This window comes from Microchirus variegatus (assembly GCF_963457635.1).
Source record: "Microchirus variegatus genome assembly, chromosome: 1".
Taxonomy (NCBI): Eukaryota; Metazoa; Chordata; class Actinopteri; order Pleuronectiformes; family Soleidae; genus Microchirus; species Microchirus variegatus.
The window spans coordinates 12,188,128-12,208,371 of NC_139802.1; positions in this window are offsets into that span (position 1 = coordinate 12,188,128).

Sequence of the window (20,244 nt, forward strand, 5' to 3'; positions counted from 1 at the left end):
TCCTCCTCACACTTCGTTCTTACGATGGAGCCGTGATTATACCTATGTTTTATGTTTTTTAAAGAGGAGAAAGGAGACAGAGTGAGTGGCAGACTATAGCTGTGTTCAGACTGCATAATCTGACATTTTTCTCGTCCAAGGTCCTTGTTCGGTCACACATCCTGCGCAAGATGGCTGGTGAATAAGTCAGCAGCAGAGAAAGGTTAAAAAGGGCAATTGTGACTAAATGTAGTCACAATTGATAACAACCTCATCCAAGAGATGCAAAATACTTGTCTCAGATATTGTCTTAAAAATGTATTACTGGTCTGCAAATATACTAATATTTGCCAATATATGACTACTGACTACAACAGTAGGTTATATAATCTGATACCTCCTTGACGTCTATGCTGGTGCCCTCTACAGTTATTTTTTTTTTAGGTTTATTTATTTTTCTTATTAGACTAAATGATGTCTGCAGTCTTGTAAAAGGTACCTTAAAGGGATACTTGAGTATAAGTATCTTACCACATAATTACAAATAACTTTAGTAGAAGTCACTTTTTCATAATACTACTTAAGTAAAAGTCTAAAAGTATATGACATTTACTGTACTTAAGTATCAAAAGGAATTTTCTCAGCTCAGTGGCACGGCAAGTTGTCTTTCCACTGTAATGTTGTGGGTTCATTTTTGACATTTAGACACCTGATTATCTGCAGCACTAACGCGGGTGAAAGTCAGAATCATTGTAAGAGACATAACAAGGCAACAGCAGTGTCTAAATAATGATAAAATAATAATGGCCAAATCTCCTCCATTTCTCTTCCAATGCCTGAATAAAACTAACAAAAACACATTAATTCAGATTTGTTTTTACAAATCACATTGAAGCCACATTTGGAGGTGGTTTGTAATCAGATTTCTACAGAACCAGCGCTTGAGTCGCTGCACAGTAAAAGCATGATGTGACCAGACTCCTCCTTTGCTGAGTTCTGCACCATGACTTGACAGATGATGGTGTTTGGAGAGTGATATTTATCCCACGATCCATTTCTCCTGCATTCTATTATAAAACTGCATAGGTGTGGGTTCATAGGTGTGCCACAAATGTTGTTACCACAGCATTATTAGGTTGGTTATGTCTGTACAAACAAGTCTCACTTGATCGTACAGTGCAGACGGTCTGTCTGAAAAGATCTGTGAGAAAAAGACATTGCCTGCATTCTCCGACAATCAGCATCCACACAGCCCTGAAAAATGTCAATTTCTATCAGATATGTGCCTTTCGCTCTTTGTTATGAAGGGAAGAAACGGTCTCTTGAGCCTGTAGTTTGATGCCTGGGAGGCAGTGGCAGGATGCCAATGAGGAAGTGGTCTGGAATGACGAAGCAGTGTAGTTCCCACATACCATATATGCATGGAACAGACACATGCATCAAGACAAACATGTACATGTTTATATATAAACATAACAAATGGGAAGACATTCTATGTAAACCAATGTTACAGTGACGGATCACGATAACTAATAGTGATTATTCTGGTTGGACGGTCATTCTGAATGTGGCGTGTTGGACTGTATGCTGCACGCATGCAAATGCTCTATAGGCAGTCTGCCAGTGCGCAGGGATACATGTATACATGCACACATATGGACCACTGCAGCACTGTTATGTAAGAGGCCATAAATCGACCAAGTCACGTACCCATGGAGACGGTCTCCTCTGCTGCTGAGCGGGTATTGTAGCACAGCCGCAGTATAAAATAAACCAGATACATAGGAACACTTATTGAAAGACCCATACTGAATTTCTGTTTGTTGTATACCTCTCCTCTACGACTCTGTGACTCACAGAGAAACAAAGTGTACGTGACAGATGTGTGCAGTAGTGTAACAAGGGAAATCCCTGTAAGTGAAGCACATGTGCACATGACTAAATTTGGCCATAAACGTTTTCTGTCAGAAAGCTTTTTGCCTGTGGTTGGGAAAGTGTCTGTTTCGAGCAAAACCGCAGCATTTCGATAAACCCAACCAGTGAGTTTTGTTGCTTCAGTTGAATCAAATTGCAACTGAAAAGTGAAGCCAGAAAGCCTTGAAGACAAACCTCTAACAAACAATCTGCAAGTAGGAAGGAGAAGTCATTGACCGACATTTGCACACACTTCCCCTCGTGCATTTCAGTACCTCCAAACAGATCTACCTATATTACCTACCTAAGTGAGTGGGCACATTTTTGTGATTCCTAACAGGTTCATATTGTAGCAACACCAGGACCTACTCCAGAAGTTAAACTCTAGCGCCCTGTGGTGGAAGAACTCCTGTACTACACATCAAGATCTCTCTGAATTCACTTCAATTCAAAATGCTTTATTGGCATGGGAAACATATGACATAACATGTATATACATATATATATATATATATATATATATATATATATATATATATATATATATATATATATATGTGTTTATATATATATATATACACACACACACACATATATATATGTATATATATGTGTATATATGTGTGTATATATATATGTATATATATATATGTGTGTATATATATATATGTGTGTATACATATGTATATATATGTGTGTATACATATGTATATATATATATGTGTATATATATATATATATGTATATGTGTATATATATATATGTATATGTGTATATATATATATATGTGTGTGTATATGTGTATATATATATGTGTGTATATATGCATATATATATATATGTGTGTATATATATATATACATATATGTATATATGTGTGTGTATATATATGTGTATATATATATATACATATATATATATGTATATATATATATATACATATACATATATACATATATACACATATACATATACATTAGTAGCTCAGTTTAACCTGAAGATATGAACAGAAGAATAAATAAATGCATATAAAAGTGTCCGGCTTCTTGTTTTTGTGATGGTTTTAGACAGTTGGACGTCCTTCTCTTGCCACAACAGTTCACAAACCTTGCTGCTGTGTTTGCACATTTCTGTACGTCCCCTCCCTCCCAGCACGTATGGATGTTTTTCCAGATTGTCCGTGCTCTTAATGTGTCTTTGGGTGTTTGTGATTTGTGGGAAGCATGTGTCTCTGGTGTCTTGGTACAGCTGGCAGGTGGTTAGAAAGTGCCGCTCTATCTCCACCTCATGTTGTGTGCAGATGTTGCACAGCCTGTCTTCTCTGGGGAGACTCTCTCTCTCGCTTTGTCTCGATAAATAAGAACTGAAATGTTGTTCTTGATTTTGAAACACATTTAAAAATGAAGTCCCTCATTCCTCATATGTGTTTGGCTCCCCTACAATAGCAGTAAAAACATGAAGATTTTTTTTTTTTTTTTTTGTAAATGGTTGGTTAAATGAAGCAGCTACTGCATGTTTTCGTGTTTTCGGAATGGAACTCTCCTCTAAGTTTGTGCTCCCTGTTGCAGAAAAAACAAATATCATAAATGTAGGAAACGGTCCAGATTGGCTTAGACAGCGAGTTGTTACATGTTGAACCTATCATTATGTGTGATGTGACCCTGCAGTGGAGGCCGTACTCTAACACGACTCCGCTCTGGACCGGTTGAAGGAGGTGAAAGTAACACAGTGAAAGTGCAGGACAGTGTGACAAAGTAATGATACAGCAGTATCTGGTGGATGCTGTAGTGCCATGTCGATATACATTTGACTGTAAACCACAAATAACATCAGGGCCCACTATCTATTTATGTATCCAATAATCCCTATTTAACCTGGTTCCTAAATAAGAAACATTACTGACACCTTGAGGGTCATTTTGTTTCTGTCTCTGTAACTTCTTCTTTGTGCACCAGAGGGCGACCTTGTCTTTACAGTGGTCAAATTGGAGGCGTCCAGTGTTCACTTTTCAGCTGGATCAAATTTTACATGAATCACTCTTCAGTGGTGCAAATGAGAACAAATCTTACAATAAATAAATGTGTCAATAATAAACACAATACAGACACACAACTAAGAATACATTAGAAAAGATTAATCAGGTTTGATGTAACAATAACAGATGCTGTGTATAATGTATAGACCATATCTGCTACACGCTGCCAAACAAGAACAAAGTACACCATATTTATACAAAAGATAAAAAAATATATATTATTATAATATTTGTGTTGTGCAATAAGTCATACATAATAGGAATACTTTTTATCACTTTTTATATTCTTACTTACTTACTTAAGTAAAAGTCTTAAAGTATGACATTTACTGTACTTTACTGCACTGTACAGTTTTATATCAGAAAATGACTTTTGATATTTCCGTTTTAAAAGTATTCAAAAAGTGAGGAGTTAGGATTGAGCCATGGTAGCTCAGTGGTAGGGCGAGTTGTCTTTCAACTGGAAGGTTGTGGGTTCTATTCCTGGCTCTGCTCGTCTATATGTGTCCTTGAGCAAGACATTTAACCTCATGTTGAATGAAGCGTGTGAATGGGTTAGGGTAGTAACAAAGCTAGTTAGAGGAAATAAGAGTAAAAGTAAAATTTGCTGTTTCATTCTTGTAACGCCGCATAACCTTAACCCTATAACCCTTAAAACATCATGTGATGTGACGGAGCAGAAACTAGGAAGACTCATACGGCGCAGACTTGAACACTTTGAATACTCAAGTCAGAGTACTTTGTCTCTTTGTATAGAACAATTCTATCAAGAAACAGACATTAGGATGTTTATTTATTGTTTATTAAACGGTCACACAAAGAGGAACCCGTATGACCTTTTGTAAAACACAGGTCATGTTGTGGTGCAGCCGTGTTCGCCATCCGTTGTAATGTCAACTTTTCTTGGATATATTTTTTCATTATTTCAGTCAACCTACACACCATCAATCACATTTTAAAACCAGAAAGCACCTGTGTAGCAGAACAACGTATTTATTGATATTTAAACTTCCTTATATAAACTGTTAGCTGAAATGAGCCACTAGCCAAATGACACATCTTTCATGTACACCTCCTACCACAACGTAACAGGAAATTTAGGTCTGAGCAGAAGAGTGAGTGTGTGTGTGTGTGTGTGTGTGTGTGTGTGTGTGTGTGTGTGTGTGTGTGTGTGTGTGTGTGTGTGTGTGTGTGTGTGTGTGTGTGTGTGTGTGTGTGTGTGTGTGTGTGTATGTGTGGATGTGTGGATGTGAACACATGAGAATCCAGGCTTTTCTTCATACACAACGCTGGAAAAACAAACCGTTTGTCATTATAATTCAGACTTTTCAAATAATTTCCACATGTTCCAGTTATGTCAGGGTTTTAATAGCCAGAGCATTATGCCTAATTTTCACGTTTACATTACTCCACACATATATGATTCTATCTTATATGGTTTTTCTTCACGTTCTCAACGCACTGCGAGTGATTTAAGACAACTCTAATGCTGTATGCTTGAATAGTTCAACACACTGAGCCCATGGTACCATTAAAACAACCTCCTGACCCCCTCAGGCAGAGAGCTGGCCCTCTCTGATAATATTTTCATAGGCTGTGAATTATAAGTGTTTAAAGGGGCACTAATCGCAGAGTAACACTCATGCCAAGAGCTGCTTAGCATCAGTAAACCACAAAGTCTGGATCGAGGGCCTTCAGGGCCAGGTTTTAGCCAGAGTTAAAACATTCATTCTAACAATTATTTTTTATGGCATATCTGACTTTTTAGAAAGTATACAGTGGAAAATAAAAGGAAAGATTGGGATGAAATACAGCAAAGCCATCTTTACTCTTATTCAAACCCATGATATCACTCGTACGTAGCGTGTGCCGAGGGCCGCTGTGTTTCCACAATTTTCCAAACGCTCTAGTTGAGAGAAAAAAAAAATAGTGAAAGGTACATTGGCGTAAAGGTGAGGAGACCACTTAGAGGTAAAAGGGTCTTGGCTTGAATCCTTGTGCTGGCTGAACAGATCCTTTTTTTTTTAAGGAAATATGTGATTTTCTTCTTCTGAGCTACAAAGACATGAGCATTATCAGGATTCCCTTCATGACACTGTTCACCTGCCAGCACGGACCAACAGGAAACGATGATTACTGTTGGGGGGGGCAGGAAAAAGAAGATGTGAAAGTTTTGGGTCAGGATAAATTATGAAACACATATCGGGTTGCTCTCAGTGGTATAATATACACTTTTAATGCCACATCAGAGGCAGATTACATCAACTTTAGCTCCACCAAATGTCCAAAATTCCTGTGGAAAATAAACCTCATTGCAAATTGAATTAGTTAATAAAAAGCTATAAAACTCTCAGTGGGGATTTTAAATCATTATGCTGAGGCTGTTCTTACACTTATTTTGGTGTTAAAAATAACGCACGGCTCGTAAATAAGCAATCCTCTTGACGGTAATTATTTAATTTGTGTCGTAATTACGTGAAGCAGTTACAGCAACAACACGCATGAATCTGTCTCGTTACCCGGACACATTTACAGCTCTTTTGTCAGTCAAACGTTGCCCGCCCTCATCCTAACCTACCTACCGTCCTTCCTTCCGGTCTCTCTCTACTGTACACAGTCGATCTCTTCCGCTTCCTCTGCAGCCTCTCCCACTCCGCCATGTTTTCTTTGGCCTGCCACTGAGGGACTGGAAGTGTCACCTCATCACAGCAGAGGTTTGTTTCCCTTGGAGGTGGCAGTAGGATGTCTGTTAATCTGATCTGAAATCCTCGACCTGGATTTGGCAACGTGTTGCAAACTGCGCTGGCTATGTGGAGCACTTCTTACAGCGCGGTCTATCTGAGATACAGGCTGTCTGTAATAACTCCTCAATCAGGCTCAACTGAGTGTGCCAGTTTTTTTACCTTTTTCCTTACTTTGGCTTGTTTTTGTGTGTGGAAGTAAATCGAGGTATTGTGCAACACAATTGTTCGATTCCAGTGAGCTGTCGAAGAGATCGATTAGATGTTATAATAAAAAAAACACCAAACATTTGAAACGTTAAAATGTCTTTTCTGCACACGCACTGCAGCTGCTAAATCTAAGGCAGCAGTCGATTAGATCTAAGTGCACAATATTAAAATCCACTCTCACTGTCAAAACCACAATATGAATATTGGCTCAAAAATTCTGCTGTTCATTCAAAGGATTTAAAAAATAATAATAATAATGCTGCCACAAACATTGTTTTACTTGTTCTGGTTATATTTTCAATTTGTTTTGCAATAACATTTCCCCCCTATGAGATTTAAGAGACAGTGATTTAAATTGAGGTGAGCATCGCTGACCTTAAGTGATGTTAGCTGGAATTAAAGCAGACTCTGTCAAAGTTGGCTGAACAAAGTTTCATATAAAGCCTCTTTGTGCCTTCACGGTGCAACTTTTAACTGAAGTGACTGCAACTGGATGTTAACAAAAGCAAATAACACCAGAAAACAATAGGTACAAATAGAATCAATGAAGAACAGAGCACGTAGCAGCAACAGTTAAGCATTCATGTATGAATTACTTAAAGCAGCTGTGACTTACAGTAACTCCTTTCTTTATCCTATGTTTAAATCACTTAAGGGGATGAGGGTTTCGAGTCGGACTGACGATGTTTCTTGAACCTTTGACCAAAGCAGGAAAGGCCTGATTTGCCCGTCGCTATTCTAACAAAGGGCTGAAGCCGATTGTGAGACCTGTCATTATGACTTATGCCTTATAAGAATTAAAACTCAAGTAAGAGGTATAATTGTCTGACATGAAAATTGATCAAATTTTAAACGTCTGCAAAATGAGAAATGTCAAGCCTTCATGTATAAAGTACAGTAATTGACTCTAACAGCAGAGGCCAAGTTATAATCTGGGTCATGTTTGGACAAAGTGGACAGTGCGGAATACAACTTAGTGTACTTCTATTTTACCCCTATTGCAATGAATAATAATAATAATGCTTTTTGTCCACTGTCCACCTTAATCTTCTCTTTCATGTTACTCGTCTTACTTGACTTTCTTGCTCACGTTCCTTATTTTTTCTTTCGTCTTTTTCAGGCCGAACAATTTTAAATCAAAATCATGATGTGAAACAATACAAATTAGGATCTAGGTAATGCAGAAAATCTGATTTTGGGTTTATTCTTCACAGTTAATGGTTTTAGCAATGGTAATTTATACCTTTTAAGGTCTCATTCTAGCACTAGAACTAAGTACAGTACATTCACAATAAATTACTGGCTATTGCTTGTATCACAACAAATTACTGTGTATATGTTCAAGATACTGCACTTTCACGGTCGGCATGAGTTTATAGTCAATTATTTTAAATTGACAGCTGTTTTCATACAGTTATCACAGTTGTGATTAAATTATATGACTGGACTGTATAAACACTATTTAACTGTAAAAATTGAATCGAGTAATTTCTCATTGAAACACAAAAATGAAAAACAAAAAAAATTCCAGAAATAATTTCCAGTGTACTGTAAGTAGTTCATATTTTTAATATCATGAGGTAAAGCTCCATCAACAAAACCACATTGACATACTAGTAGATTGTGACATGCGGTGTATATTTTTAGTTCATGTACAACATCGAACTCATTTTCCAGTTGCTGAGCTGATGCACACACAACGTTTGTGTATTGTGTTTCCGTTCGCGTGTGTCTTCAGGTATGTTCAACCACTTGCTGCGGTTTGAATCCAGCGCAAGAGCATAAGTTCATTCATATAGTGGTTTGGGTGAGAATCAAGGTGAAGTTTTGAAGAATGGACCGAGTCAAATAGACGGCCCTGGTTCGAGAGAGTGAAATGTGATAAGTTTGTGTGTGTGTGTGTGCGAGTAAGATGTGGTATGGCAGGGTTAAGATGACATTCTTGGGAGTACAACGTGTCTCTTCTCTTTTGCTCACCTTCTGTCAGAAACATCAGGTGGGTCTCTGGAGGGATGAGGAAACGTTTCTTGGAGGAGCAGAGCGTGAGGCGCAGAGAGGGAGGCAGTGAGGGAGAGAGCGAGCGAGATGAGCAAACCCTTACCAGAATAGATAATGACTCTGTTTCTGTGTAACGGCTAATTTTAGATAGAAATGGACAAGTCGATTACTAATACAAACACAGTGAGTGGAATCAGTTCAGTTGACGTGTTTTTGTTTTTTTTAACTACTACAGCCAAAACCAGCATGACTAACAACATGATGTGACAAAGGCCAGAAACAATGACTTTATTAATGTCAAAATAAGTTTGCATTCACAATCTTTTCTTCACTCTTTTTAATACAGGGATTAACGCTACACAATAAAGTCTAACACACACACACACACACACACACACACACAATAATATACACTTAAAGTGTTATTATACTCAAGGAAAAAGTATAAAATATGGAATAAAATTTTTTTTAGGTATCCACATAATTACTTCATACACATGCCCTAAAGCTTTCTTGCCCTTGTGTATTTTCTTCGGCTGTGAAAATATTGCGTGCAATGATGCACTGCATATGGAATAGTCACTACAGCAGCAGAGTGGGGAATATACTGTACAGTAAAAGTGTATTCCTGCATTTTTCCATAAAACAAACCACCAAAGGAAGCCCAGTTTGCTCCAAAGGATGGAATCTTCAAAAGCACTTTGTAGAGGCCAACAAATAAAGTATATATTTTAGCTCAAACAGTAAGCATTCTATAAAGAAAATGTATACAGGGGCTTATTATACATTCAAATGACATGCTACAGACCAAAATATATACGCTTCTTCTTTCAGAGAAAAAAGTTCTTCATACTTTTGCATATGTTGCTGCTGTGTAATGAGTTGAATATTGTCTTCATAGCAGAGTTGCATGATACCGCTCACAGGATGGCATACTGACAAAATATAACATTTAACAGTGACTGTAACTGTACACACATATAGTTTGTAACCTTCACCGAGTATGTGAAGAAATCATTTTAACAGCTGCAAATTCAAAAATCCTTCTCTGTATACAACTGTCTTCTCCTCTTTGCTGACCTCTACACTGTCCTCTTGTCTTTCAGTATAAATACATGTGATATTTCAAATACCTTTTATTTTACTTATCTCATATCCTCCCTTTTCTGCTGCTCTCACCTCCTTGCGTCAACACTCAGGACTGCATGGACCTCCTTTGTTTCACTCTTCGTCTCCCCCCCTCTTCCCTCTCTCATCACGATTACATCTTCCACTTTGTATTAAACACATTGTGCAGCAGCGGGCCACCCGTGAAACGTATCAAATACCCTGTGTTTTCTGTTTTTTTTTTATTTTCTGTCTCGTTCTCATTATTTCTGAGTGTCTCTTTCATCATTTCCCCCCCATCCTCCTTTTCTCTTTCACTTAATTCTGCCTATTTATTTTTACTGCCTTTCTGTGCCCGCTTGTCTCACACTTCATCTCTCAGTCTCTCCCTCTCAGTGTTGGTTTCTGTATGTCTGTGTGTATGTCTCTGTGTGTGCTGATGTAATGTGTTTGCCTTGGGGTGCTCTGCACTCTTTGACACGCACCGCATATAGACCCAAAACATGTGATAATTGTTACCCACACTCGCCCTTTAATTGGCTGTTTGCATGTCCACATACAGTAATTCACACGTCAAGCAGGAGAGTGAGAGCTAAAAGGTCTACGTCTCAGGAAAACTGCACTTCAAACAAAACTTGAGCACTGTGTACACTATTCAGCCATCTGTCAGATGAGATGTCAAATGAGTTCACACAGATCGGCTCCACACAGTCTTGTAAAAACCTAAAATAATACTTGAGTAAAAGTACAATTATCTTACCAGAAAATGACTTTGGTAGAAGTTGAAGTCACTTTTTATAATATTACTTAAGTCTTAAGTCTTATGACATTGACTGTACTTAAGTGTCAAAAGTAATTTTCTGATATAAATTGTACTTACATTTCCGAAGTAAAAGCATTAAAAAAGGCAGGAGTTAGGATTGAGCTGAATGGAAGCTCAGTGGTAGGGCAAATTGTCTTTCAACTGGAAGGTTGTGCGTTTAATTCCAGGCCCTGCTAGTCTATGTGTGTCCTTGAGGAAGACCCTTAACCCCATGTTGCAGTGTGTGAATGAGTATGAAAAATCATCAAGACTCGAAAAGCTCTATATAAATACAGACCATTACCAACTATTCTTCTGATTTTATTTGGTTGTAATGACAAAAGATAGTTTGAGGAAATGTAGTGGAGTAAAAGTTGCTAGAAAAATAAATAAGTAAAGTACATATATGTGATTTATTTACTTAAGTACAGTAACAAAGTATTTGTACTACATTACATCACTGGCTCCACAAAACTCTTTTTGTGTGTTTCTTAGTATTGAGGTATTTAGATCTCACACTGCACACAAGAAGTGATTAGGTTTATATCAAGACAGATGGAGGCAACAGCAACAACGTGCTAGTAAAGCATGATGGTGGCAAAACGGGTTCAAATATGACTAAAATTACAAAGAAGTGTTCACAAAAACGTCTCAGACGTGAATTCTACTGCTTCGAAAAATCCCGGACGTTTGACAGGATAAATATGCTTCTCGCGCCCACCTGCGTCTGCGCTGCTGCTGTATACACACAAACACTCCCTCAGTCTGATCTGATAGCATCTGGTGAAGGACACAGCAGACAAATAATGTCAGACAAACAGAGGCAGAACATTAACAACAACAATCACCAAAAGTTGTGCCCTGCAGCCTTAAGATTCATAGAAATAATTTAATAATGCATATAGTGAGTGCTACTTCAAAGCTGCACGTTTCTTTGCATTAAATCACTGAGAGGTTCACCTCCCTCCTTCCTCCTTTCCTCCTTTCCTCCTCCTGTAAAGTGTTGAACCTGACCTGCACTGACACAGTCAGGGAATCTTCTTCCCTGCTGCTCAGGCTGATCTACAGTGTGTTCAGCAAAGAAACTGATTTTTTATGGGCAAATGCTGTACAGTGCTATGCCATATTTATCATGGATCTTGGAAACACGTTTTCTCAAGCTTTCTCTCTCCCTCTCTCTCTCTCTCTCTCACACACACACACACACACACACACACACACACACACACACACACACACACACACACACACACACACACACACACACACACTCCAGTCAATCTGTTCTGGTGTGATGGAGGTTGACATGGTTGTTGTGTCAGTGTCGGACAGGAATCAGACCTTGACCGCCACACGTAGCTTTCTGCCTTTGAACCACCAACAGTAACCATACATGTTGGAAACAAGTGAATTGTTTACGATTACGGCTGCATGATTTAAAAAATAATAATAAAAAAAAAACGTTTGCACAGGACATAGAACAATCAAAAATAGAACATTTAAAGTGCAGCTCTTGTAATATGCTAATTGTGTTGCAAATTGCAATTTTGATATGACAATGGTTGACTTTTCTGCTCTCTGACACTCATTGTACATACAGTATCTTCCAAATTATCTATGTATGTGTGTGGAATCTATACAATTTCTTTCTTAGTGATGTACATGTGTAAACTATAAGCAAATACACCTAACACTTTACAATTAATTAATTTGAAAAGACAAACATACACATAAATACAAGAGTTTCTTATTTAAGCTCTTAGAAATAGAGGGTGCACAGTGAAGTCACATTAACTCATATCACCAGTACATGTCCTCAGCCTGCACTGCCACAGATCACCTTGTTACACCTGATTTCAGATGTTGTCTCAAACCTGGAAGTTCCATCTGTGTGATTCACTTCAAGGTCGACTGGATCAGGTTGCCCATCCTGTGTGTGTGTGTGTGTGTGTAAGTGTGTGTGTGTGTGTTTTAGACTGCACCTGGCTTTGTATTTGTACACGTGCGCATGCGGATATCTACTGTACGTGTGCATGCATGTCCGTGTACGAGTGTGCTTGTGTTTGCGCGCTGAATAAGGGCCAGGCTTGGGTTGAGGAGAAGGATTGATGGTCCTGGTGGGAACTCGGCAGCTGGAAGAGAGCGCACCAGACAGACAGACGGATGGATTTAGAGAAACGGGGGAATAAATCACAAACGAGAGGAGAAAAGGAAGGTGACTGGAAGTGAGTGTGGAGGACGAGGAGGAGAGGAGAGAAAAGAGGAACGGAGAGGTGGAGAGGTGGGGGGGTGGGGGGGGGGATTAGAATCATAAAAAAGACATTTGTCCGGCCAAACAAATTCTTCAGAAATGATGTGATGTAATATTTCAATAATAGCCCAGTAAGCTGCAATATGTGCCATCATTCAGAAATGCCAGGAGACCATAGGAAATATCATATAATACTAATGTATCTGACCACAACCATTCTTGACTCTGTGCAGATGCAGACAGATACACGCGCACGCACTCACACACACACACACACACACGCACACACACACACACACACACACACACACACACACACACACACACACACACACACACACACACACACACACACACACACACATAGGCTATATGCCTCTCTCTCTTCTGACCACATCCCCTCCTCTCTCCTCTCCTCCCAACCTCAGGTCGTGTGGTAATGAGTATGTGATGGAGCCTCGTGGCTACCAGACTGGCAGAGGTATTTTTAGCTCTTCTGGTGGTTTCCATCACTAAATATGCTCCAACTTCATACTTCAAATTTGAAACCAACCTCAAAGGAGAGAAAATGATAGTTTGTTGCAGTTAGTTTAAGCTTATTTGGACGCCTTTAGGAAGTGTGGAGATTTGTGGACTCGTCGCAAGGTAACTGGTGATAACTGAATAAAAACAAGATTAAATTGGGTTAGGATTATTGAAGAAAAGTAGCAGCAGAAAGTTACATTACCTCAGTGCTACAGTTACGTACTTCAGGGGGAAATAATGAGTGGAAAAGTTCGTCACATCCAATCAGTCAAAGCAGAGACTTTGCCTAAAAGTGGCAACTTTTAGAAACTTAAAACAGATGAAGTAACTGTAATTCTGGCACAACCGCTTCACCTGATCACATTTAATCAGAACGTGACACTGTGCTGAATGTGGAGTCACCTTTAAGAAGTGGCGACCACTCATGACAAGGACTAACAGAAAAATAAATAACTGGGAACTGTCTGCTGAAGGTTTGGCACCGTTTCTCCAGACGTTCCAGGGAACAATAGACAGTGATTTGACCGATTTTATTTTTTATGAGAAAGAATAACAACAGTAATCCGGGGAAATCCTGGTAAAATTATTACCTGACTTGATGGAAACATTATGGTGTAAGGCATCAGAAGGTTCAAAAGTTTGGTCAGGACTATGAGCTGCTTTGAAATAAGTACTGGTTTAAATTAGAAGCTGACATCTGTCCTGAGTTATGCCACACAGATATTGTTGCGTGTGGTTTAGCCATATAGGCAACACACACAAGAGCCATGACACATGTGTGCTACACACACACGCAATAATAAAAAAATACTGACTTCACCAAGGACGTCACCAAGTATCATCAGTTTTCCTGGAATGACGGCTGATCTAATTGTAATAGTTGTAAAGTCGCTGTTGTTTGCTGTCTTTGTTGAAAAAAAAGTGCTGCTTCGACTATTTTTTGTGCTGACAAAAAAACTTTGTCATACCTTGTCATCTGAATGGTGTATTAAAGTCAAGTACAGTCAGTTTTATTTATACAGCCCAACATCACAAATACAATTCACCTCAAAGGGCTTTACAGTCTGTACAGCAAGTGACAGCCTCTGTCCTTAGACCCTCACATCCAGTGTGGAAAAACTCCACAAAAAAACGCTTGTACAGGGGGAAAAAAATGAGAAAAACATCAGGAGGAGCCACAGAGAAGGGTTCCCTCTCCCCAGGATGGACAGACATGCAGCATGTGTCACATGTATAGAAACAAAACGTCACATTTACAAAGAGAGGAAAGTCAAAGTCAAAGAAAACCACTTATTAAACCCACTGAATTCAGCAGTTTTTCATGTTAATGTTAATGCGAATAGAAGAGAGGCAGATGGTACTAACAACCTTAACATCAACTGGTATTAATATTAATATCAATATTGGTGTTAATGAAGATGGCATGGCCACAAGGCGGCGGGTGGTTCACGGTTACAGATCCATCCTAGGGAAATGAAAACAAACTGGTAAAGTTTTTGCCAGATTTTGGTCACATCTGAAGAATTTGGCAGCCCAAGATTCTGCCAAACAGCTTATCCAGAGCTTATCACAACCTCAACTTATATAAGTCAACTTGTCACCATAATGCTCACCATAAGTTACCAACTACTACTGTAAATTGCCATCAAAAAGTATTTTGTGCCCAGTGATAATTGTGTTAAAACCATGTTGACTAGCAGGGGATGGTTATGTTGGGGAGCCTTGTCCAATTTATTCAAATTTAAATGGAGATTTCAGACTTTATAATAGAAACAACTTTTCAAAAACCATTGTCAGAAGAATCCACACAATGCTGATTGATTTTTTTATGTAAAGACTGACAGTAGTAAAACACAACCACACACGTGGTAATGCAAATTCCTCTGTTGTGGTATTACCAACAGATTATTTTAAGGGTTATCTTAAATCTCTAACATCCTCACTGTTGGGGGTAAAACAATATCGTGACTGTCTGCAGATAAAAACAACAGTTGGACATGTTCATGATGATGATGAAAAACTTAAAAATTCTATAACATACATTAACTTATTCAATGCTGATTTAAATATTGTGTTTTTCTAGCAAAAACCACAGCCTTCTGAATTGATGGATACCTCACAGTCGAGCAAAGATCTTTCTAATAAGCTACAAAGTTTTTACAGAGTACTCCGTCCCCTCCATCTTTATTTCTGTTGGCATGCCCGTCTCATTCTCCATGAACATCTTCCCTCTCTCACAAGGAGGCTCATTGTCCACAGAGGAGAAGGTTGGTTTTATGATCCATACAGAGGCAAGTGGCAGAAGTACATTCCATAATTTAGGACTCCTAATCCTATCACTCCTCATCTGCCACAGTGTGTTCGACTGCTGGGGTCGGCTCAGTTCAGTCTGTACAACGTGTAAACAGAAGCTGTTATTTTGGTTCAGTACACATTTTCAGTGTATTCTCATATTCCTAAACATAAATGCATGAACAGCATGTAATAAGCCCTTGTGGTGCACATTCATCCTGTGCCAAAGCCAAACGCTGAAGAAAAAGCGCTGTAGAAAATGAAATGAAAATCCATAGACTGTGACTTTAGTGAGTTACTACAGGACGAGCCATCGCCTGTGTCTAAGGTGAAAGTATCTTCTATTCATTATGTCTGTCTGTGTTGTTCTGGTTTTACTATCTGTCCATCTGGCTTTACATCAGTTTCCCCCGCTGTCTTTTCTGTTTTATCATTTGAGTTTGTGCAGGAGCTCCTCGAATCAATATAGGCCTTCTGGGAATTAGAAGCCTTTAATCCTTTCTGCTTGATCCACAGCTTTGTTTTGTATGTGTCTCTTTGTGTTTTCAAGCTGTGACTACATGATGATGATTAATGGTTTAACTGTGATAAAAAAGAGGGTAAAAAAATAACCAAACCTTGTAAAATAAATGAAGTCTATACAGCAGCTGGAAGCTCCTCTGTCCTGTAATGGCGTTTTTCCACTACACAGTCCCAGCACAACTCGACTCGACACAGTTTGGTCGGTTTTCCATTGCTGTAGTATCTCCTCAATGTGGGCGGAGTTATCATAGCACGGCTGCATGAAACTGCCGTGACTTTGTTTTATGCGACACACACAAACTAGTGACTAGAAAAGCAGTTATTCGGTGTACTGAATCGTTAGTCTCAGTTAATTAAAACGATTTGTTCACAGAATCGTTCAGTACTTCCTGCATGACCGGAGCACAGACTCCGTCTAACACAGTCACTGAACTGGGAGGCAAAATTTCTCTGTTAAATGTTGAGATTTTTCCTAGATTAATGCACGTCTTCAGGATTTTTCATTTTTCATTTGATCTACAGTTTCGGCATTGTTCGGTTTGATTCTTGGACCGGACTCATCCAGTTACGACACTCTCTGCCAATCAGTGTACAAGAGCAACACTACTGAAAACTATAACGGAATATTAGGGTCACACATGGGAAAAAAAAATACTTTTGTTGACTTTAAACTCGACATGTCGAGATTAAACCCTAACTTTGCAGAATTAAGTTGGTAATACATTGTGGAAATTTAAGGTGACATCGAATTTAATCTCAACATTTTGTCTCAACAAATAGAATTACTAAAAATCAGCCAAAGTGATTTCATCACCTGGCAACCCAAAAGTCTTGGCATTAGCCTGATCCTAAAGCATCAAAATTAATTTGAAAACCTTGAGCAAAGCCATTAACTACCAAATTAAATGTAAATGTTTTCTATGATAAAGACATTTGATATGTTTCAGAGGATTCTAACTCTTATTCAGTCATTGTGAGAGTTGTCCTCTGTTCCCTGCTCTGTAGGGAAGACCAGTGTGCTCTGACCTACGCCCTGACCACAAAACCTTGCAGTGACTGCCTCGGTAAACTGCTTCTGGAAGTGGCTACAAATCTGTGGCACCCAAATTCCACAGGGTGTATCCTTCTCATACAGCTTTCTACTTTAGTGCAGCACAGCTTTCTCTTCCCATCATCTACGGTGCATCATCTTCCTGGAGTAAAATGAGTTTTGCCAGGTAACAGAGAGTGCAGGGTAACGGATACTACAACAATAGATCATGTTTCTGGCAGATGCTGCTGCCCTGCAGAATTTTAATTTGTTCATTGTCTTGGACTTTGAATTTCACAAAGATGTTTAGCATCTTTTCCACTCTGGTGGGCTCCTGGTTTCAACCCTCAGGGTTTTGGAATTATTTTGTAGGATCTGGAGGAAATTCAGCTTCTTTCCTTGTCTTTGGACCATTTTTGGATGACCCTCACTATCTTTTGTTTCTCTCCGACGTGTACTTTTTATGCGGGTGATTTATTGGATTTGACATTTCAAATGAGTGCTGGTAAAGTAGCCTGCAGCTTCTCAGGACTATCGTTATTTTTCAATTTAAGTGATAACTCTTGAGAGTCTTTGAAGGTAAATGTCTGCCTTCTTTCAGCGTTGTTGACGAGAGTGAATATGTGATTTTTTACAACGAAATCCATACAGAGCCCTACATCGGTGCATGAGTCTCAGGAGCAGTTGACATGCAGTGTCTTTTGTGTGCAAAAATACATTATTTTCTATGGAGACACACCCATAAACACGGGTGACGCAGTCACGAAGCACATCTGTTACAACTTGACTGTTTATAGGGGCTCATTCGCATCACGTTGACATAAAATCATCAGTTGGTGAAGGAGAGGATTTATGCAGACACAGCAAGGTTTTGGCAAATGCAGCACTGATAATTGTATGTGTAAATTAGTTCAGTGAGGCTGCATGGTCATCTCTGCTGCTCCCAGGTTTGGGTTGTTTAGTAACAATGGACGGACGACACACAAGTGTTGTGACATTTGACAGATTGAAACTGTGGTAAAAGGTAATTTATTTTCACTGAAAGTGTTGGCTGTGAACGGTGCCCAGCTTGTGGAAAAATAGGCAAGAGCTCTATCCTCAAGAAGAACAGCGTGGCTCTCTGACTTTGCCAGAAGCAAAAACATTTCTTATGAATTTTCATAAAATAGATGCATTTACTCACGCAAATGCGTTGCGGTGTTCGAAAGAAAATATGAATAATACAGTTTCCTTCGAATTGGGAAACACAAATCCTGGCATTTCTCATTGCTGTTGCACCACTCACAGCTGTAGCACATTCCAAACAATTTTCCTTTAAATCACCAGCTATGAAATCAGATACTGCACTAACCTGACCTAACAAATGCCTCCAATTTGTGTCCATGACACATTAATCTCACGCACAAACACACACGAATGTGGTCCGGCTAAAGTGCAAAGAGGGATGGAAACCAGGTTAAAACTTTGACAACAATGAAATGTAACCTCTGCTATCCACACGTGAGATGACCAATGTCGTCAGTCAGTTGCAATGTGCAGACTCTCCTGTATGTTCAATTTCCAACCACACAACTTGTGACTGATGCCCCTTTTTCCATTTGAGCCACTGCCAGTGTACAATCCTGCACTTATTACAAACACTATGCCAAGATGCCAGAGCAATTCGCTTCTATGCTAAAAAATGGGACACGTAGAGTAAACTCTTGAGAGAGAGATTGAGACACAGGCCTCCTGCATTTAAACCGTACATCAAGGGACAAATCACTCATTTATACACTGATTTCGCCGTAAGGGGTTGTAAAAATAGTCATTACAGACTTTCATACCATAGTTCAAGTATTTATTGAATTTTTGACACAGCCATTGATTTATTTTGGCCTTCTTTGACCTGGCATGTCACATGGTTTGTTACACAGAACTGTAGATCTGTTTGAAACAGGTTGGAAAAGAGCAGGCAAATTCAAAGATAATCCTAGCATGTGATTGGATGAACCATTGCTATAACATGGGTCCTTGTTTCATTTTCTTTTTTTTTGCTCTTTCTTTCATAAAGATTTAAAATATATATATATATATATAAAGATATTTGTACAACACTGATTCATTACACACATCTATCTATAAAGCAAGTTTCCTCTGTGTGTGTGTTTGCTGTGACAGGCATATCTCGCTGACCGTTAGTCAGATCGCCCTAAGGTTTTGGATATGGGTTGAGCATGGCCCGATGGTTTGCATCTGTGATTTTCAAATGTACACATTAATTTTGATTTATGCTGATTTATCACGCTACACCAGGCTGGCAGCGGCTCATCAGCAGCAGCTGCGATGTCTGGAGAAGGGAGGTGGCAGTGAAGAGGCTGTCCTCGCGGTGGGTGAGACATTTTCACACGGTTCACCGCAGAACATGGTGTAATACTGAAACGGCGAGGTGTCCATTCACCAATACGCAAGCACATATTTATTTTTTCATTAGCATGCTGCTACTTTGCGGCTAACTTGGGGAACCTGTTTCCAAAGGTAAGCTAGCGAGGCTACGATTAGCAATAGCAGGCAGCAGTCAGAGAAGAAAACTCTTTTTAACAGTAAGAAATCTCTGGCAGAACCAAGACTTGGAGTGTGCCTCCGCCGAAATATGATTGTTGATAATATTTTTTTATTATTTTTTTTTTATTTAAAAGATGCATTCTTCTGGTTTCCTCCTGAAGACAACCAGGAAATAAGAATTAATTGAACAGCCATTGGGAGTGACTTCGCTGATTGCAAAAAATCATACTTCATAAAAAAAATCATACTATTACTTTACTAACTTCTCCATTGCTAGTGTCAGGTCCTCTTTAA